Below are 23,301 nucleotides of genomic sequence, written 5' to 3' on the forward strand. Positions count from 1 at the left end.
CTTCTGCTCGCTGTGGACAGGAGCATCCTTTAATAGTCTAAGCAATTTTAACCCCTGGATCCGGTGTGGTTTACTTGGGCTGGGCGTAAACCAAAAGAGTTTGGTCCACAGTCCAGAATTAAACCGCTACTGGAACAACCTAGCAACTTTTCAGTAAAAGCATGGATTTTTTTTTTATCCTGTTTATTATCTTTCTTGGGATAGAAATTGCAAGCTCACACAATAACAATTCTTCACCCTTTTGGGGAAGTAAAGGGTGAGTCTCTTCCTTTTCCGATAAAAGGGAGAGATTTAAGTATAATAGGCCAAGGAAGTAGGATTTATTTTTTTGTTATATATTTAAGGTGTACAACTTGATGATTTGATATATGCATACATTGTGAAATAATCACTATGATCAAGCTAATTAACATATCCCTCACCATAGAAAGTTACTTTTTTTTTTGTAGTGACGACACTTGGGATCTACCCTTTTAGTAAATTTCAAGCATACAGTATATTATTCTTACCTATAGTCACCATGCTTTACATTAGATCTCCAGAACTTATTCATCTTGTATAACTGAAACTTTGTCCATCAACATCTCCCCATTTCCCCAACCCCAGCATTGCTAATCACCATTCTAGTCTCTGCTTCTATGAGTCTATTTTAGCCTCCTCATGTAAGTGAGATCATACAGTATTTGTCTTTCCATGTGTGGCTTATTTCACTTAGCATAATGCCCTCCAGATCCAGGAATCCTACTTTGGATATTTATCCAAAGGAGTCAAAATCAGGATCTTGAAGAGATACCCGCACTCCCCTGTTCACTGCAACACTTTTTCACAGTAGCTAAGATATGGAAACAACCTAGATGCCCATCAACAGATAAACGGATAAAGCAAAGGTGGTATATCTATGCAATGGAATATTATCCAGCCTTAAAAAAGAAGGAAGCAGAATTTCTAAACAGCATCCTTAATCAGAGAATTTACAGGTTTTCCCCTTAACTATTTTTTTTGTATGATATTTTCTTTATGTGCAAATATGCAGCTTATCTTTCCAGAAAGGATATAACACTTTAACTTACTCCGTGTTAGAACAATAGATCTTTTACAGCTCAATCCTGTTTCCAACAAAAGGCGAAAATTTGGTATGCTGGAGGAGCCCCAAGATTTCACATCCTGTTTAAACTAGTCCCCAAGTCTCCTATAACTACAGGTTAAGAGACTAGGATCTGGGACAGAAAGGTTTAGATTTGAGTTTGGGCACTGCCAGTTTTTAAAGGTGTGAACTCAGCTAGCTCATTTAACCCCTTTACCCTTTTTCTCATCTGTACAATGGGAAAAATAATTGTACCTCATAGGCTTATTGGGAGGCCTATGTAAGACCAAGTATGTGAAATTTTTATCACAGGGTCTCACAAAGAATAAGTACTCCGTGGATGTTAGATTTATTGATTTTATTCATTGATGGAGTCCAGGCCCCTGGGCCTAGGGGGTGGGCCTTTCCCCCAACCATGGTCCTCTACTGTTCCTCAAGTCTTCATCTTGAATTTATTGTCTGCTAACACCAGACTCACTTGGGAGCTGTTTCCTCCCAAGGAGTGAGATGTTATAACTTGAAAGGTCAAAGTAGGATCGCGTTTTGGAGAAAGCCTGCAGTACCGATTGCTGCCAGAGAGGGGCAGCGTAGAGCCACCAGCACCTAGGGTCCGGCAACCAGAACTCTCTTGAGTTCAGCAGTCCAGCCAGGAGGCTGGAGCCTCAAGAAAGATAGTTAAGACATCACAGGTAAAATGGAAGGTAAGATGAAAACAGCAGAGGAGCTAGGACAGAAGCAAACACGGCAAGAGTTGAAGCGGAAATGTGTGTGGGTTTTGCCTACTCCCTCCTCACCTGGACACTTGCTCAATCACTTGGACTTGCTCATTCTGGCATTCTTTCAAATCATGCATACATTCATTCATTCACTGACAAGGCTAGAATAACTGCCTTTTAGGGGCTTTGAATCTGACAAGGGGCTGGGCTCTCAGGAAAAGAACCACAGGTCAACTGGATTTGAAGTCAGAGTCCTGCACTGGAAGGTGAGTCAGATGCAGGGGGTGGGGAGCTGACAAGGGAGAGAACTGCTTGACTTGAGCTTTGAATGGAGGGGAGAATAGAAATTTTCCAAAATAGACCCAATGTCAAATGATTGTTTGGTTTTTATTTTTAAAGAAAGAAACAAGTTGTCGTTATTACTGTTGTTATTTTAGAGAGGAAGATTTCTCCTGGTTAATTGCTTCTTCATAATGAATCATTGCCACAACATTTTTGTGTCTCTGAAATAAAGGTTGTCAAAAAGTTCTAATAAGCCAATGGATTTCTGTGTTGTCAATAAACTTATACCGTCAAAGGCGGCATTAGCTCGATGAAGAATGATTCAAATCAGCATGATCTTGAAATATATGGGCCCATCATGAGGCCTCTGTCTCTTTCTTTCTCTCTCCCAATTATATAAGGAGACACACCATAATTCTTTCTGGAAGTATGATGCTTGCATTGATGTGTCACTGTAACCAGTTGTCTTCTTGCAGTGGACTTGTGTTGTCTTTATTTGCCTGTGTTAGATTTTGGTGCTCTTTATAAAAAATATTTCCATTGTTCTTTCATACCAAGCACATGGTAGGGCATGCTTTTCTGCCCCATGAAGTTGGAGGTGGCCATGCGATTTGCTTTGGAAAAAAGATAGAGCAGAAATGATAGGTGTGACTCCCAAGAAGAGGCTTTTAACAGCCAATGGGAAATTCACCACATCCATTTTTTTCCTAGCTCAGCACTCTCCTTCACTTTGAGCAAAGATGAGATGACGTAAAACAGAGCCCCCTCCCCCCAACCACCATGGACAGTGGTGTGAAGAGGAATAAACAGGTGTTGTTTTAAGCTACTGAGGTTTGGGGATTATTTGTTACAGTAGCATAACCCATCCTATCTGACTAATACATTTTCTTTCATTTATTTCTGCTCTAATCCTTTTTGTGTGGTTGGGGGAACAGAGGCGGACTAACAGCCTCTCCTTCTCCATTTCAGAGGTGATTACTTAGCCCCATTCTGGCCAAACAAATCATCCTGTCCTCAATTACTGGTTCAAAAACAAGCAAATGATCCAAGCCAGAGCATTGAGAATCAATCCCTAGTTAAGAAAGAAGATCTCTCTCTACACAGGGGGTTCATTAAGCAGGTGGAACAAAGGCTAGAGGTATTGGTGACCATTTTTTATGGCTACTTTGGAAGATTCCTTCTGAGAATAAAGGCTCCCAAAGAAGCGAGAGCTCAGATATGGAGAGGGACAGATTCACGATGATATTATCTAAGCGCTCAGATTCAGAACATTCTTGCTTTCTGGTGATACTAATCAGTAACGTCCCTAAAAAAAATTTGGTTTTTGCTAAGTTTTTTTTCACTTGTAGTAAAAATCTTAACTAATATTCTTCCTAAACACACTAGATGAAGGATCTTGGGTTTTCAACCACATTCATCTACAGAATAAAGTTGAAATCTCTCAAGTATGGCCTTCAGTGCCTTTCAGGTTTTAAGCTCGGCACACATTTCCAACTTTACATCTGGGTCACATCCTTTACCCCACTTTGCCTCCTCTATTCCCCAGTGTTACCCCGGATTGCACACGGGCCATCCTCCAAGGACAACCTGGACTTTCCCAGGGCCATGCTCATGCTGCCTTGGGCTACGGTGACTCATGCTTGGGTCTCCCCCCTCCCCACTTGAACGCCAGCTCCATTAAACAGGGAGGGGGCAGTATTTCATTGCACTTTTATTTTCTTCATAGTGTCAAATGCAGATTCTTGCCCAGTAGTAGGTGCTAAGTAAACAGCTGCAGAACCAAACCAAATTCTGCATTCCAAGAAGTCTACTCATCACATGCTGAGCATGGTCAGACCCCTGGTACATAAACCCTGTGTGTGGTTGAGCTTCTGAGAAAGCCATGTTTGATTCTGTTTTTATTCACCCAGATGTCATATTTCAGAGTTCCAGTGGAAACCCAATTTCTTTGTTTAGGCTGTATCTTTAAATATTTGTCTCCTTTCCAGAAGTCAAGAGGCTCTTGATTAATTAAAATTAGTAGCTTTTTGAAGAAAGATAATGTACTATATGCTGTTTAAAATGTACATTTAACACACATAACAGTCCTGGCGGGATTCTTTTGTTAACTCCATTTTATAGGCAGGAAATAAAATCCAGAGACGTTAAGTCACTTGCATAGTGTCACACAGCGGGGCTCAGATGGGAACCTAGACCATTTGATGCCAGAACCTTTGCTATCTCTTCTTCGTGTGCATCCCTCAATTCAACACAGGAATTAATGGTCACCTATCTTAGCTCTTCTTAAAAAGGGATACTGTTTTTACACTGTTTTGAAATCTTCTCAATCCATCCCAATCAAAACTGGAACTTCACACTCCCTAGAGAAAAAGGCAGTGCAATGCAGCACAAGAAGGAGAGTCCAGGCTGATTTGGGGATCCTCAGATCATGACTTTGCCCCTTTCTAGCTCTGTGACCTTTGACAGCCACTGAAGCATCCCCAGTCTTAGTTTAGTCATTTGCAAAATAAAGATAAGAACCTCCGCATGGAGTTGTGAGGATTAAGAGTGAAAACAGATGAAATATTCCCAATATAGGACCTGGCACAAAGGAGTGCTGTGCAAACAGAGACTATAAATAATAATGCATGGATTTCTATTTTTAGTAATGCATATGTCCTACATCATCACACTCTTAGGGCTTGGAGACTGGGTCTTGTCTATATCTAGATACATGGCACCTGGCATAAGCCAATGTTCTGCCATCTTTAGGAAAGTCTGTTAGCTTCCTAAACCTCCTTTTCCTGATTTTTAAAGCAAGGCAATCCTATCTACCAAGTGGCGTTGTTAGGATGAAATGAGGTCCTATGTGCAAAGTCTTAAGTGCAGGGACGGGCACCTAGAGAATAAACGTAAACAAATTGGATTGAGGTGACTATGAATACGGAGCCCGTTAGAGAAGATTCTCCCAGTGCTTTCTAAATGCGCTGGTGCTCACATTTAGAGCACCTTCTTGTGTCCTCCTCGATCTGGGAACCATTAAGGTGGTAGATTTCTAGGAAGCTTTTGGAGCCGTGCCTGCCCTATCATGCAGACACAGCAATGCCAGATAGGCATGTGCCCATCAGCAGGGCACAGGCAGAAGCAGGAGAGGGGTCTGGGGAGGGACACAGTGCAGAGGAGGCCTTTCTTATTAAATGTCGACTCCCATTCTGCAAAGCGGTGGTGACATGTGCAATTTCCTAGTCCCTTAACAAAGGCAAGCTCCAGGTTGTCACTGTTTGCAGCACGGGCACAGAGGCTCTGGTCATACAGAGGACTTTTTATGAGGACATGTGCTACGTGCCCAGCAGCATTCATTGCCAGGCCTGAATGCTATTCCTTGGCAACACCATGATTATATTCCATCGAGTCCAGGGAAGTCTCTCAGGCCTGCAAGGCTGCAATTTTGAAATGGATTTCACAGCTGCAAACTCGAAGAGGACCCAATTTGTCTTCTCCATTTCTACCTTCCATAACTATGGAAATCTGCATCTGAGGCTCAGTGATGGGCTGCATAAAATATGCAACAGGACTCAGTGCTCAGATTTGAGAGCTGCAAAATTGAAGGACAGCTGCTCAAGCGATCATGGGATCTAGGTGGAGGGGGTGGTGTGTGAGCTAAGGCCTCGAGGGGTATCTGCAGATTTCTGTTCCCCCAGATACAAAGGCCTTCTTTTTTCTAAAAGGCTTGTCGCGAAGGCAGGAGAAGGGGAGGATATATATGTCCCGCTTATCCTTTCCGAGGAACCTGGGGCTACCCATCCTCCAAAGAATATCCCAGATGGTAAACGGAACTGAAGTTTGCACATAAATTATCCTGAGGGAATTGGTGGTTGGTGATAGCAGGACTAATGAAATTTTTTATTGTGGTTATTACATACAATTTGTACAGTATATCATGCGTGGAAATTTTTTCTATTCCTATAAATCTGGAATTGCCAGCATAAATGCCCAGGCTTACGAACTGCTACAGAACACAATTACCTCTTGATACAAACTCTCTTTAGGACATAAAAATCGTTGCTACTGAGAAGGCTGAATTGCACCAGCAATTTTGTAAATATTTAAGTGATATATTTCCTTTTCGATAAGCTTTCATAGCCTTGGAAAGCTGTCTCATTTCTTAATGCTTTTGTTATTGTTGTTGTTGTTGTTGTGTGTGTGTGTGTGTGTGTGTGTGTGCTTTCCTGGGTATCACTTGTGGCCTGATTGTTGTCTTCAATCACACTTAGTAAATCAGACTATTGGGCAAATGTCATTTATAAAAGGCTCAGAAGGGCAAGGCCTTCTGCTGGCGTTAAGACAACTGTCTTTCTAGCATGTTTCTTAAAGACAGGAGAGGAAAGGAAAAACCAAAAACAAAAGTCAGGCACATTGTGGACTTTCTGCCCCTGCATGGTCAGTTTTTCAACTTAGAAGTTGCAGACGTGGTTTCCATTTTTAATGCGGGCTGAAACACAGTGACTGCCTCTTTATGGTTCGATCAATGAGAGGGAATCAGTCTTGGATAAACCGGGTTGATTTTCATGCTGGCAAAAACGAACCAGACACATGGAGTTTCTGCACGTTTTCTAGTTAGGCTTTATTACCAAGTATGATGGTGAAGGATGTTATACCCTGGTATCGATTTGCTACAAGTTCTAATATTGGAGATAAGGAGAGTTCTTCCATCAGCTTCCAGCAAACAGAGAATGGGGACTGTTAAAACTCCTCATAACGGCTTCCAAAGGAAGACACCAGTGATGGATTATAGACTGCCCTGGAAGTGAGGAAACACGCTCATTGAGCAAACAAAGTGTTCAAATACAAGCCATGCTAATGGGAAGGGAAAGTAAATATACGTTCTTTCTCTCTCTCTCTCCCTGCCTTCTCTTTTTCTCTCTCTCCTTTTCTTTCCCCCTCTTTTTTTAAAAGATTTTTTTGATGTGGACCATTTTTAAAGTCTTTATTGAATTTGTGACAACATTGCTTCTGTTTTATGTTTTTTGGTTTTTTGGCCGCGAGGCATGTGGGATCTTAGCTCCCTGACCAGGGCTGGAACCCGCACCCCCTGCATTGGAAGGCGAAGTCTTAACCACTGGACCACCAGGGAAGTCCCTCCTTTTCCTTCTTTCTCCCTTTCCGTATCATATCACATTCAGTCCTTATAACAAGCTATGAATTGCCAATATTCTGCATTTTACCAGCGAGGAAAATTTCTGAGTTTCTTGCTGGCATTGTACAGCTTGTGAAGGGCAGCTGAGATCTGAACCCAGGTCAAACTGGAGTCTGCTGCACAACCACGGGATGCAGCCAGTTGCCTGCTACTCCCAAGTTTCTTTTTCCATGTTCATCCCAAGAGTTTGACACTCACAGGATTATAGAACACCACCTGGCCACCTGTTTGTGTTCCTTGAGATGCTTGAACACGATGAAATGGATATTTGAGAAACAAAAAGAGGATTGATATACTTTTCCTATGCCAGTAGTGTGAGGATTTATGCCTGCATCTTCTACATGGGAGTCTAAAAAGAGAAATTTATTAAAGGCAGAATAAAGCAAAAGGGAGAGGTTGGGGCTCAATAAAGAGATACTTAGTAAATGCAGGCTGAATGTATGTTAAATAAATTGGGCAAGGAACCAAAATAAAATGAGCAAGAACATGAATGAGTATTTACCAAAGAAGAGATAAATAATAAACAAGAATAGGAAAATTTTTAATGTTCCTAGTAATTAAGGAAAAGCAAAATAAAATAAGAGGAGCTCAATTTTCATCATTTACAATGACACTTTTATTTTTCTAATCATAATTCCTGCTGTATGGAAAGGCAAGGTGAAGATGCTGTGACTGATACACATATATTTTCATACACTGATAGTGGGAATGAAAATTGATAAAAACTCAATGGGGAGATTTACCCATACATGCTTCTAGTGTTTCCTGAGCACTTACGGTGTGCCAGACTTTACTGGATGCTCAAATCCATAAAAATGAATGGGTCTGTTACTGAAAGTGGGGTTCAGATGCTCACTGCTCTAAAGCCAATACTAAAGAGGCAAGGTTGGTGGAAAGGAAAGTTTGCTTTATTTCGGCAGCTGGCAACCTGGGTTGGGGGAGAGGGGAGGGTGGACTTGTGTCTAAAGGCTGACCTTCCCACTAGAATATAAATGCCACAAGGGTGAGAGGCATTTATCAAATAATTTTATTAGTGAATGTAGAATGATAAATGAAAATAAGAGTTATAGAAAAAAAAAGCATGTACCAAATATATAACAAAGAAACCTGGTATGGACTAGGTAAAATTTTCTTAAAAATTAGCAACATTAAAAAGATAAAACTAAAAAAAAATAAATTAAAAAAAAAGATAAAACTTCCCTGAGGAAGTAGTGCTATATAAAAAAGTACTTTAAAATGTACTTTTCATTCAGCAGTTCCAGCTTGATCAAGATTTTGGAAATAATCATTGATTTATAGAAATCTCCATGCACAGAGATTTTCATTATTGTGTTGTTTATAATAGTAGAAATTTGGGAACAATATTCATCATTGGGAGAATACTTAAGATTTGGTGTGAGCACACAATGAGATCCCAGGTGGTATTTAGAAATCAAAATTTTGAAGACTTTAAGTGATATGAAATTTCATGCTAATATAATGTTAAGTGGAAAATACAGGCTACAAAACTGCACACATATTATGACTTTAATTGCATAAAACAGAGAAAGGAAGTGTATAAGATTAAGGTGAGTCATATTATCTTTGTTCTACTTAATCTGTGTTTTCCCAGATATATGTAATGAACCTGTATTAGCACACCTTATAAAGAAAATGATTGATTTTTTCAACAGAGGAGAGATTCAATTCTTGAGTAGTTGTTGAGTGGATGCGCTCCAGATGCATATGTGAAAATCTGAAAGCAAATGAAGTGTCCCCCTCTGGTTGAGTACAGTTTGAGCTTTGGAAGAGGATGGACCATGCCCCTAACATACTTATCCTGTGAGCTTCTCTCCAGAGAATGGGAAGGAACTGAGCTTCGCAGCTAACCCTGGCGGCGTGACCTACTTAATGAATTTAAGTCACAATCCATAACACTATTCGCCGGGCACTGTTCTTAGTGCCCTACAAATGATAACTTATTTACCTGTCATAAAAATCCTATGCATTGGTAAAATGGTGCAATCACAGTGGAAAGCAGTTTGGCGGTTCTTCAGAAAGCTACCCATGGAATGACCCTATGACCCAGCAATTCCGCTCCTTGGTACAGCTGATCCGATTATGCATGGATTCTGTACTTGCAAATTCACCTATTAGCTAAAATTTATTTGTAACCCTCACATCAATGCTTGTGGCAGTTTAGGGGTCATTTATATAGACATGCATGTAGTGGCAAAAAAATTTGAGTTGCTAGTCTGGCATATTCTCAGCTGAGGTCAAACAAGGTGATGCTCTGGTTTCTTGTTTTAGTTCTCTTGCAGAGATGACCAAGGATGAAGACAGTGGGAGGAGATGCTGGGTAGAGCAAGCAACTCCATCTCTGGGGCCAGTTGGATGTGGTTAGTGGGGGTGGCATCAGGCAAGTCACTCAGCATCTCTGAACCTCATTTTGTCCTTTTGTAAAATAAAGAACACAGAATCTACCAGGATATGTTGCTTTTAGGATTTAAGGTTAACATCTGTGTGATATACATCTATATATTTCCCCTAGGAGCAAGGACTTAGTATTTGCTAATTCAGTGTTTGATGTGGCTTTATAGAACATAACTATAGCAAATAATGAGAACTGACTGCATATCCCCCAAAAGAATGGAAAAGAGGTATTCACAGCATTATTTACAATAGCCAAGATATGGAAACAATCTAAGCGTCCAGCCGGAAACGGAGTTGGGGGTGGGCAAAGTGGGTAACGGGGGGCCAACCATATGGGGATAGATAGTAACTACACTTGTTGTGATGAACACTTGGTAGTGTATCCAGATGCTGAACTATATAATGTTGTACACCTGAAACTTATATAATAAAAAATAGCAAATATGATATAACAAGAGTATGTTATAATAACAAAGCTAAAAGATGAAAAAACTCAAATATCCATGATGAATGGATGGATAGTTAAACAAAATGTGGTTTATCCATAAAACGGAATATTACTCAGCCATAAAAGGAATGAAGTACTGATACATGCTACGATGTACTAGACACAAAAGGTTACATATCATACAATTCTATTTATGTGAAGTATCCAGTGTAGGTAAATCCATGGAGGAAGAAAGCTGATTGGTGGTTGTCAGGGGCTGGGGCAGGAGGAAATGGGGAATGACTGTTGAATGGGTACAGAATTTCCTTTGGGGATGATTAAAAAGTTCTAGAACTAGGTAGAGGTGATGATTGCACCCCATTCTGAACGTACTCAATGCCACTTAATTGTACTTTTAAAGATGGTTAACTGCATGTTGTGTGAACTTCACCTTACTGAAAAAAAAACAAACAAACCCGATGAGGTAGGAATTATTATTATGCCGATTTTATAGGTGAAGAAATCAAATCATTGGCTCAAGGCACCTAATTGTCAGAGGAGGAGCTGGGATATGAACCCAGTGGAGATGCACTTGATCCCCATGTCATGAGCTGTTGTAGAACAAAGTATAGATTTGGGTACATAGTAGGTTCTTAACAAATGTTGGTTCCATTCCCTTCTTCCTTTGCAAGGAGGAATTGTATATGGCTCCATTGGACTTCCACACTGCCATTTGTAGAGGGAAATAAATACATGTCTTTTTTTTAAAGTTTTTTTTTATATTGGAGTATAGTTGATTTACAATATTGTGTTAGTTTTAGGTGTATAGCAAAATGATTCAGTAATACATATACATATATCCATTCTCTTTCAGATTCTTTTCCCATTTAGGTAATTACAGAACATTGAGTAGCATTCCCTGTGCTATACAATAGGTCCTTGTTGATTATTTTATATATAGTAGTATGTATATGTTAATCCTAAACTCCTAATTTATCCCTCCCCTGCACCCTTCCCCTTTGGTAACCAGGAGTTTCTTTTCTAAGTCTGTGAGTCTGTTTCTGTTTTGTAAATAAGTTCTAAATGCGTGTCTTTGTTCATTGTTTTCATCTTCTGTTGAGGTGAACTCTTAAAACAAGCTCAGTCATAAAAACTGAATATGCAGAACAAAATATGGCAATGAGCTGAAGAAAACATCCATGAACCAAAAAAGAAGAAGAAGAAAAAAAAGGTCCAGACCTGCACTCTTCTAAATGATATGAGAAAAATAATGCGCCAGAGGGCAGAAGCCCATTGCATTCCCTCGAGTCCCTGAGATTTATCACCTGTACATGCAGGATGCTACAGAAAGGAGATCTGGGGACCACGGCAATAACTCACAAGGCAGACATGCAGCCTGCTATTTGCTGATAGTACCTGCGACATGTGGCCCGCCGCCCCCACTATCATCTGGAACCGTACGTGGGGGCGGGGCTTCATTTCTAACACCAATCCCCCTCCCCGCCCCACACCAGCCCCCTTCACTGCAGACTCACTGTTTGTCTGTAACAGTCGCTCAGCACATTGGGAACTGGGGAGAATCAGTATTTCAGCTGCAGATTTGATGGTTAGAAAAATGCATCCTCTTTCACAACAGTGATTTGAGTGGGGGAGACAAAGCAAAGTTAACAAAACGAACCCAAACTGTGAACCTCCTACTTGGGGGAATATTTCACTCTCCTCTGGGAAAGACAAAAGCTCAAATAACAGAGGGGTTTTGGGCTGGAGTATCCCGTAAAGATTTGGTATTGTATTTGCAGGCATTTTTGAGGCATTTAAACAAGCATCTAAAACTTACTCTTTGTCCAAGGTGCCCATAGTATGAATGGATTACAGAGAATCAAACTTATATAAAATAATACTTTGGGCTTCCCTGGTGGCGCAGTGGTTGGGAGTCCGCCTGCCGATGCAGGGGACACGGGTTCGTGCCCCGGTCCGGGAGGACCCCACATGCCGCGGAGCGGCTGGGCCCGTGAGCCATGGCCGCTGAGCCTGCACGTCCGGAGGAGCCTGTGCTCCGCGACGGGAGAGGCCACAACAGTGAGAGGCCCACGTACCGCAAAAAAAAAAAAAAAAAAAAAAAAATACTTTGGTTTTCAGTGGTGGTAAGAAATGTGTATCATTTCACTGTAAACATAATTGTATTAGCATAAACAAAATAATATTTTCATTGGAAACTCAACTGAATCACTCTAAACCCATGGATGATGAAATGTATTCTGCCCTCCGTTCTTCCCTTTTCCCAAAAAGTAGTTACAAAATTAGAATTTTTCTGTACCTCTAATTCTTATAAATCAGCCAATCTGGCAGTTCAATTTCTGATCTGTTTTTCTTTCTTTGACTCTTCTTAATAACTTTCTCTGCATTCATTCATTCACTCATTCATTATTTACAATGTATTAACTAGGCTATAGGAGATTTTGATTTAATGAGGGAGACAGATATGCACTGAAAACAAGTTTGAATACATGCTGGGCTCACCTACTTGGATTCTGCAGTTTTCTCTAGCAGGTTCTGCCCCCTGATCACAGAGGAGGTCATAGTTTGGAGTGGGTTGTGGGGATATCCTAGAATCTCAACCTTCTAGCAACAGTGGCTATTATAGGCAGTGGTGGAGTTTCTGGAATTTTTTAGGGAGAAGACAAATTATTTTTACTGAGGATGTCTGCTGGAAATGCTCTTTGCCTTCACCCAAAGCGCTTTTGAAGATTCGGAATAACTTCTGCAGCCTAAAATAGAGTAACCTCTCTTCTAACCTAATGGTCTGGTGAAGTCCCTCAATAATTACTTTTGTGGTGTGACTGGAACCCACTAAGGTCCCCCAATATCACCCATGATGACCTGTGCCTGAAACTCCACCAATAGAAATGGCTATCTTTGGGATATTTTTTGGTCTTTGTTTCTGAGGTTCTCCACCCAAGGGAAAACGAAGATGTGAAAAATATTCATTCTAGCTTTTTCACTTTGCTATTGGCTGGCCCTGGAAGCCGAGTAAACTGGACCAGAGCCTTTGCTGTGGGCTCAGACAGGCAGGATCTGAATTCTGGTCCCATCACTTAGTAGGTGTGTGATTCCAGGTAGCTTCCTCAACTACTGAGATCAGGGGTGCCCTGTGATGCCTACTTCCTAGAGTTGTCCTGTGGACTGAAGTAGCTAATGGACTCATGGGCTTAGAGCCTGGAAGAGAGAGGTGACAGTCCATGTCCTTGGGTGGACACCTCAGTGCTGTCCCTTACTAGCTGGACCACCTTGGGCAAATAAACATTTCTGTACCTCAGTTCCAGTGACGTGCAGGAACCAGCCTGCAATGGCTTGCGAGGGCTGATTATTAAATAGGAATTTTGTGAGCATGTTGTTAAATTATTGGTAGCTTGAAATTGGCCATGATGGGGGGATCTGAACCATGGAAGTCAGCAAACACTGCAATGCCGGGCTCCTCCCCTCCCCTCCCTCTTCTGAGACCTGGTTTGCCAGCACTCCCTGCTCAGTTCCTTCATAAGTCTCTTGAAACAATTATAATAAGAATTTATGGAAAGGGCTCAGCACACTGCCTGGAGTTTAAGAAGTTCCTCGTTAAAAGTTATTTACCACTACTGCTATGTCTACTCCTCCTATTATCGACAATACGTTATAATAATGTTATTCTAGCGCATTGGACATAGTAAGTACTTGAAAAATCGTAATCTCTTCCCTATCTGCTCATTATTAGAGTTTCCACAAAGGGAATAAAAGTGAATCTATGCAGAAGTCAAGACAATTTGTCTCCAAGGGTCACTTTTGACCCTTCAACAGAGTGGAAACCTCTTTCCTTCTCATTGTCCAGAGTTCTAGGTAGACACTTAGACAATCATAGAGCCTATGACTGGACACCAAATACGGTCTCCATCCTCACTCTCTCCATCCCGTGACATTCTCCCCTCTGGCTGCCACTGTAGCTGAGTGACTGGGGGTCTCGTCTCACCATCATGAAGCTGTCAGCACCCATGGTGGGCCCTGCAAAGTATAAAGGACAATTTATCCACACAGCAGTGGCAGCATCATTGTTTATGAAATGATAACTGCTTCAGGTAGCAGCAAGTTCCAATGTTAGCACAACAAAAGCTTTGAGCTGGACCATCTGTCGCCACGTGGACAATCTGGTGGGCTTGCCAAAGCCATTTATCCGTGTCCAGTGCATATCCACACTGGCCAGTCCTCACGCTGAGCATAAAGGAAATTTAAAGAAAGGCCCATCATTTATCATTGTAGACAGCTGGGCTGAAGTGTGGGCAGAGAATACTTTTTTTTTCCTTGAGAAAAACAAAGACCATGAAGATGGGTAATGCTCGCTCAGCTCCAAGCGTCTTGCTAACTACAGTCCCTGTAGCTCACTCCTTTTTTCTTGCTTTTCCACATTGCAGAAGGGGAGTTGCTGCCATGGATGCTTGTCCCCTACCCCAAAATCCCATGACCTGGGGGGCACCTGGAATTCTTTGGTTTTGAGCTGGAGTTGGCACGCTTATCTGTGTCTCCAAAACAGAACCTTTCTGGCTCATTCAAAGAAATAGCAGTAGCAGCAGCCAAGGCCATTGATTTCAGAGCTCACAGCCCTCAACAAGGGTACAGGCTGTGTCTGCTGTGTGTGAGGAAACTGGGACATGGGAAGGATCTCCAAACCTCAGCTTTCCATTCTGCGATCAGTTCTGCCTTGTTTGTGCCTGCAAGGCCATATTGTGACTTTCATAGGCCTCCTCTCTTCATAGAAAATGTTCAACCGTGTATTCGGGGACTGTGTTGGTATAAAGAGAAAGATACGAATATTATATATTCAGACATTTTCTTTAACCTAAATGTTTATTCTTTTCTTCTCTTTTTAAAAGAAATTAACATCTTCTCATGGACCCTGGAAATCATTGTGGGCCCTGGGCACTGTGTCCCCTGTGTCTAATGAATAAGTTGATCCCACGTGTGTGTGTTTAAAATAACATACCACCAGATGGAGGTACCTGACATTATTGTTAGTGTTGACTTAAAGGAAAAACAAACATGACATGAAAGCTGTGGGATAAGTTTTATTTGGGGGCAAAATGAGGACTACAGCCCAGGAGACAGCATTTCGGAAACTGTTCCTGGGCTCTAGTCCTCATTTTGCCCCCAATAAAACCTAACTCACGACTCTCATGTCGTGCTTGTTTTTCAGTCGACATTAGCAACAGCATAACAAGGGAGTTAAACTCATGGCCCAAGAACTGAAATCTCTGAGTTTAAATTCTGCCTGCCTCTATTGCTTACAAGCTAAATGAGCTTGAACAAGCTACTTAGTTTTTTTATATGTATATTTTTCATATATAGAAATATAAAAATAAATAAATATAAAAATACTAGTACACAACCATCTACCTCAAAGGGTGGTTGTATGAACTCACTAATTTAAAACTCTTAAGGCAGTTGCACGGAATAGAGTAAGTCCTTGTTCAATGTTAGCTTTCAACAATGTTATCTTTCATGAAGTATGTCCAGTATACTGGGAAAGTCCAGTGGGCAATACTCTGCCTTCCTCCCTGTCTTCCAAAAATCTCCATTGTCACCTCTGTAACTTCTTGGATTTCCTCATAAGAGTTTTATGGCTGAAAAAATTAAGGTGTATAAAACACTGTACTAGATGACATCTCTATTCAGCACTAATTATGATATTTGGAAGCAGTGGGCCAAATCTGAGATAAAATTAGATAGGAATACACATAGGATTCCACACTGAATCCCCCGAAGAACGGCATCCAACTACAGAATGAGGGGTTATGCTTAGGAAAATACAAACGAAAGAGACTTGGGTGTTCTGGCTGGTGGAAATCTCAGTGTGGATTAAGATTGTTGTGTTATTGTAAGACAACAGCCCAAGCAACTATTACCCACCACAGTGACCACCACTTCCATGGTAAACTAATGTGGGCTAATGCTAAATTAACAGAAAGGACATCTCCCGAACCAGAAGGGTGAATTTCCCTTTCTACTTCTTGCTGGTCATACCATACACTCTGTATTCTAATTTTTTAGGGGTATACTGTCATTATAATGATATTTCATGGTTTTGATTAGAAGTTCCAGGTTTATCCCTATCCTTCCCAAACAACCCTTTCCAATGTTCCCCGGTAAGTTACAAGCCAATGGAACTATATCAAAATCAAAATCGTCATAAGCACTTATCTACAAGGTTAAGAGAGGCTCAAAGAGCTTCGTATGTATTATCTTATTGTATCTCATTTAAATTTCTCATAGCCACTCTGTAAATTCTTTTACTTCCTTTCTTTCCCCAGAGGAGGACATTAAGACAAAGGGATGTTGAGTAATTGGCTCAACATCATATGGTAAGGTAGAGCAAACAAAAATCCAATACAATTTTGCCACAAGTTAGGTCCAGGCCAAGGAACCTCCATGTAGGGAGAGCTGTCTAGGAGTTTCTGGCTTCAAATTGAACCCTGGGCAAGTTCTCTACTGCCTCCTTCAAACATGGATATGACTCAATGGACCTTTCTGCATCTGATCAGTCACATGGTACAGGAATTTAGAGCAGTGACCGTGAAGTTGATGCAAGAAAACAGAGTACCATTCTGAATGCCTCCGTGAAATCAGGCAGCCTCTGACCCTTCCACTTCCATAAATACGATGTGAGCAAAGCAAATGAGAGACTGACTCCTGGGTGCATGCCTTTGAACTCCAAAATGCCCTTGCCCATGGTAGACCTGGTCAAGCAGGGGCTGCATCCAGAACCATCAGATCACTCTTCCCTGCTCTTCTGGAGGAAGAGAAACAAGCCACTGGGCTGGAAGCGTCCATGATTGCCCTCTGCTGCAAGCAATCCCGAAGGCTGGACTCAAAGTGGGCTATTGCAAACTCAAGTGTGTGGGACCAGGGGAAGGGAAGTCAGAATTTGGTTATCCTCATATATCCAAAAACTGTGATTGGAAAGAGTTGTTTGGGGTCAGAGGTAGAACCCTGGCCAATGAATTCAGAGAAGCAGACTTTGGTTTCTGGTCATCAGAGCAGTTCAGCAATGGATGGGCTGCCTTGGGAGGTGGGTAGTCCGTGTCATGGAGGATGTTCAGAAACTGCATGATGGTTGGTTAAGATCGTGTAGATCAGCTCCACTCAGTGTGATCTGAGGACCACTTCCAGCCTATTCACTGTTACTGCTCTGCAGCTAAGTAAATATGGAAATTGAGAATAAGCATTTAGAAAATTTATAGGAATTTGACATAAAAATTTTTATATCTGTTGAATCTAATAATAATAAAAATAAATTTGGGCTTGTATATTTTATTTTATTTTTCTAGTAACTTTTTTTTTTAAATAAAAGCATTGGTCTGTGGATGCACAAAACAATTTAAAAAAGCAAGTGCTTCTCCATAGATAGTTTGAGAAGCACGGGTGTAGAGGTTTTTCTGGTATTGGGTACAGCTTGGCCTGTACAGACATTAAAGTCAGCTGAGTCATACACATTCTAACTAATGACATATACAAATTACCTAGCACAGTTCCAAGCCTATAATAGGTACTCATCACAGTCTTTCTTATCCTAGAGTCATGATTATTATAGCATATACATTGGGAGGCCACTCACTCATTTGTGCACAGAAATAAAATTTTATATTTACATAGGAGGAACGTTGGAATGTCATCGCAGCTATAAAGTTTGCCTCTGTGACTTTTGATCACGCTTGCAAACACACACACATATACATGCATCCTTACACTTTCTTTGCATTGTGAGCCTCTAAAAATAACCCCTTCCTTTCCTTTTCTGCCATGGGTTTTGCTTTTCATTTGTACAGCAGTAAGTGGGATAATGGTAAGCAATCATCACTTATAGATATCCCAGGTTTTCTTTTTTCTTTTTAAACCTTTCTACTTGAACTGAAATTCTGGAAGCAAACCGTGGTATTTGAGCTCTGGCACTATAATGACTCACCAATAGCCTGTTTTTCTGACCCCAGTCTGGGAGGACAAGATGGGATCACGAATAGCCTTCTCACTGGCCACTAGGTGGCGAACTCAAACTCTCACAGCTTTGACCCGGATGGCTGGCCAGGATCAGGACAGCACACACAAAAGATGATGGACAAGAATGGAAGTATAAATGGAGCAAGTTGGAGTGAATTATCCTGAGCACACCCGACCAAGAACTTGATCATTTCCTTCGTGGGGAGGCTTGGAAAGGATGCTTGAGCTAATGCCATAGTAAATGATTTCTGCTTTCCATCCCACAGTGTGGGTTATGGTATGTTCAGCCAAGTTTGTTGTTTTCCCTTTCTTTTCCCCCACAAAATACTAAATTGAAGCATCCCTCCAGATATTCCTACCTACCTATGTATCTCATGTTGGGAGATTAGCCACAACTCAGGTGACGACAGTGAGGAATCAGGTGTCAGGCTACCTTGCAGAAGTCTGCTTTAATGAACAAGGATCGTTTCTGCCCCGGTGTGTGAGGTATTGCACATGCAGCCAGTGGTTCGGACGCAGCTAAAATCAGAACGAATGTGTGTGCAGCGTTTGGACAGATGAGACTCCAACCTGCAGAGTGACGCCTTTTAAGTTCGAAGGCAGCCGTTCCCCACCATAAAGCTGGAAGGCAGCAGTGAGCCCATCCACTCTTGGCAGGTTTGAGGAGTCCAGATGTCCATCATGAAATGGGTTATTTAATGTATCTGTGGGCTGTTTGCAAAATGGGAATGCCTCCATTTTTGCAAACACTGAGTGGGCAAATGCCAATTGATTTTGCCAACAACATCCCCGCGTACACGGGTACCAAACGCACATAAAAGACCCTTTCTATTCAACCCAATACAAATCAAACATTGTGCATTTCAATTCCTGTCTACTTAATTCTATTTCCTACACAGAAGCAGCTCCATGAGGTCACCCTGACAAACTCTGGTGACAGAGGTGTCTCTGGAGACCTCTTCCCTCTGGGGCGATTATCAAACTGATCTGTCTCTATAACGTTTGGATGTGACACAGTGCTGACCCTGACTCACCTTGATCATAAGTCATCAAAGCCCACTTACCCAAAAGGAACTGGAAAAATAACTCTGGTTTAGATAAGATGCCTTCAAGACATGATTCTGGAGAAAAGAATTCATTGTGGACAGAAACCAAAGTACAGGCACTGTCAGGCTGCCAACATCAAACGCATGACTTAATCCCATCCTCCTAAATCCATGGCTTCTCACTTTGCACGTGTGTGTATGTGTGTGTGTGTGTGTGTGTGAATGTGTATGTGTGTGTGCAAGACTAAACATCTTAGAGAATGTATTTACAGCAAGAGATTCACTCCCCGGGGGGGGTGGGGGGAATGTATATATGTACATGAACCCCATGTAAACATTTTAGGGGACTCATGGACCTTCTAGAAATCTATGGATTAAGAACCCTGCTCTATATTTTCTACATATGCTTAGATTACATTGAAAAATCTATTAGAATTAAAGCCATCTGAATGCTCATCTTCCATTCTCACTGAATATGGTGGACTGCATTTCATTAACCACACTTCTGGAATTTAGAGTAAATATTGTTAATGGACCTCCTCTAAAGGTACTGATGGAATGGACAGATACATTGAAAGTGTTAAACAGTCAAATTGAAACAGAAAGATTATTTTGACCCAGTGTGCTGAGTCACTATGTAGCCAATCTGTGGCATCTCAGGTGCTCAGAGAAACTTGACCCCTTAGGAGATCATTGCTCAAGGAAGGACTCTTTGGGACATGCTGGTTCTACATGCCTAATAATCTGAACCCATCTTCGAGCCAACCCCTCCCAGGGGCTGGACATCCAAGGACAGTGGGATTGGATACACCGACCAGCATGTCCCAGTCCACACCGTCTTCTGGTCTGCACAAAACCTGTCTAATATAAAAACTAGCTTCTCACCTCAGTTCCACCTGACTCACCTCTGCTGACCATTTTTGCCTGCCATTACTCTCTTCTGAGTCCTGCAGAAAGTTTTGTCCATGTCACTAGGTGATTATTACAATTGCAGTACCTGAGAACTAATTTTCTATGTCTAAGCTGGTTTGCAGGATGCTTCTGCTTTCCCAATTTCCTCTCATATGGGTCCACTGGGTCATCCCTCTCCCTGATTTCTACCCCCAAAATACCCGGAGTGAGTCCTACTCCAGTATTCAAGCCAATCTTGGATGGGGCTAATTTTTTTTTTTTTTTTTTACTGGGGTAGTGTTGTTTTACAATGTTGTGTTAGTTTCTACTGTACAACAAAGTTAATCAGCTATAAGTATACATATATCCCCTCTTTTTTGGATTTCCTTTCCATTTAGGTCACCACAGAGCACTGAGTAGAGTTCCCTGTGCTGTACAGCTGCTGGATGGGGCTAAAAATTTATACGAGCTTTGTTTCTATCATCTTGTGAAGGCTTTGAATCTATCCCTCTTTTTTTCTCCCAGCCTAACTCTAATGAAAAAGCAGCAGCACAGACATCACCTCCTCCAGGAAGGCTTTCTTGATTTACATTTGCTGGGTTAGATGTGCTTCCTCTGCATGCTCCTCCCCATCTTGCATCTATTTGTAGCATAGTGCTACGGTACCATGCCATGTCTGACTGTCTATATGTCTATACCGCAACCAAACTGTGAGTTCTGTGGGGAGAGAGATGGTATCTTATCTTCCCTGAAACCCTAGCACATAGCACAATGCCAAGCACATAACAGCTGCTTTGTAGTGATAATGGAATTCATGGATGAAGGCTTCCCACTGAGTCCTAAACCTTAGTTTTCTCTGCACTACGATGTCAAACATACCTGCTTCCCTCATCACATGACCTTCTTTCTGGGACACATTCTCCCCTAGTTTGCCTGCCTCCTTCTGGTTACTTAACTGCCTCGGTTGACTGAACAGACTTCTTTCTCCTGGGTCACTTCCATAACTGAGTTAATTTCCTAAGTCCCTTCCTTTGCTCAAATAGGCAGGCTTCCTCCTAATTCCATCACCTCCCTTTCTCCACTCTACCAGTTCAGTACCTGGGATCCTAGTTTATCACATTGCCAATGACACCAGTCTTGCCAATGACTCCAAGAGACTGATTCTTGTGAGTCTCAGAAATTGACATCCTCTTGGACCACACATCTTTGTTTCCATAACTCAGTACTGAGCATAGATGGATTCATCTCACTGACTGGGAAGTTTCTCTCTTTCACCCCAATTCCATCTACTTCTGGGCAGTCTGTTGAGAAGGGACCATTCCATTTCCTGCAGGGGATATGCAGGGTTCATAGACACCTGACTCTGAAGCATCCTGCAAACCAGCTTAGACATAGAACATTAATTCTCAAACATCAGAGTGAACAAGAATTACCTGGAAGTACTCAGAGAGACCGGATTCCCATGGTCCCCCTCAGAGATTCAAATTCAATGCATCTTAGGTGGGGTTCAGGAATCTGTATGTTTGATAGATACCCCCAGATAATTCTGATGGTGGTATAGTGTAGCTCCCAAGTTTAAAATATCGCTGTAGAATAGTGATATTATAGGCTTTCTATCTGGGTGAAGATGGGCCACAGCACAAGTCCCCGGAGTCGCTCCAACTAAGTGGACTAAAGAATGGTCCAGGGGCTTCCCTGGTAGCACAGTGGTTGAGAGTCCGCCTGCTGATGCAGGGGACGCGGGTTCGTGCCCCAGTCCAGGAGGATCCCACATGCCACGGAGCGGCTGGGCCCGTGAGCCATGGCCGCTGCGCATCCGGAGCCTGTGCTCCGCAACAGGAGAGGCCACAACAGTGAGAGGCCAGCGTACCGCAAAAAAAAAAAAAAGAATGGTCCATCTTGGAAATTGACATTTCACGTGAGAGACCACATGGCATACTGGCATGAGCATGGGTTTTAGAGATGGACAGACATTGGTGAGGATCCTGGCTGGACCACATACTGGCTATGTTAGTTGGAGAATACCACTTAATCCTTTTCAGCATCAAAAAGGATGCTTCCTGATAGACAAACTGGGGTTTACTTTTCAGAGTTTTGGAGGGACTCAGAGATAATGTACCTGAGTACTTTCCGAGGTGCCTAGCATATGGTAGGCTCTCAATAAGTGGCAATTTTATTTTCATATTGTTATGGTTAATATCCCTTTCAATTCCAATGATCAGAGCCTAGTCAAAATTGAATCAGAACAAAAAGGGTCTTCCAAAAGGCCATTTCCCCTCCACTTTCTGCTTCCCTCTCCCAGTTTCTCTTTAAGTGGTAATACTGGTTTCAGACAAGAAGTTCCCTCATTTTATTTTAAATACAACAGCAAGGCAGATTTTGACAGCTCCCGTCTGCACGAAGGTGATGCCGGGAGAAGGGATGAGGAAGAGGGCAAAAGGCTCTCTCTCTCTGGCTGCATGGAGGTGTGCAAAGTGGCTGATTAGCCAGATATTTTTAAAGTTTCATAGGTGTGAGGCAGTCTCCACTAATGAGAGTTTTAGGGGATTTCTCAAATCTAAAGTGAAGGGTGCCAGGAGTGGAACATGACCTTGGGGCTTTCCTGTACATTTTAACTAATATTACAAAGAACTCTCAGAAAACCCTCTGAAGTCAACTTCTGCAGGAGGAGTGGGGGGAACAGGTGAGGCTCTGGGGACTGGCCATGGAAAGTTAATGATGGCTGCTATAAATAGATTCATTCTGAAGGTGTGGGCAGAGTCTCGCCTGGGCTCTGCTAAGAGTAGGGAATGGAGGGCTTTGAGCCAGAAATCGGGTCAAGGGTCCCTACAACGACGTTTACTTTGGACGCGAAAGTTAAAGACAGCCATGTCTAGGGCCACCAAAGCGCAAGGCTGGATGGGAGCTCCCCAGCCCTTGAGCCCCTCAACCTCCCCCGGTTCACCCCACTGCTGGCTCTTTCGAGGATTCAAATCTGTCACAAGTGAAGATCTGTTGGGACCTCCGCTCAGAGAGTGGGTGGGTTTGATGGGGAAATGAGGCTTCCTGAGCACCTACTGAAGTGCCAACTCCTATGCTTGACAGTTCATATGAACTGGTCCCATCCTCCCGCTGACAGGGAGGAGAAGGCATCTCGTTCCTATTTTATAGGTGATGGTGCAGCGGTTGTCTTGGAGAGGTCGAGAAATGTTCCAGATTCACACAGATACTAAGTGGTAGACAGACTTTGGACTCAGGCCACCCTGTACTTA

Source organism: Delphinapterus leucas, chromosome 15 (assembly GCF_059928025.1).
Source record: "Delphinapterus leucas isolate spDelLeu-1000000601 "Yukka" chromosome 15, BTC_Dleu_Yukka2, whole genome shotgun sequence".
Taxonomy (NCBI): Eukaryota; Metazoa; Chordata; class Mammalia; order Artiodactyla; family Monodontidae; genus Delphinapterus; species Delphinapterus leucas.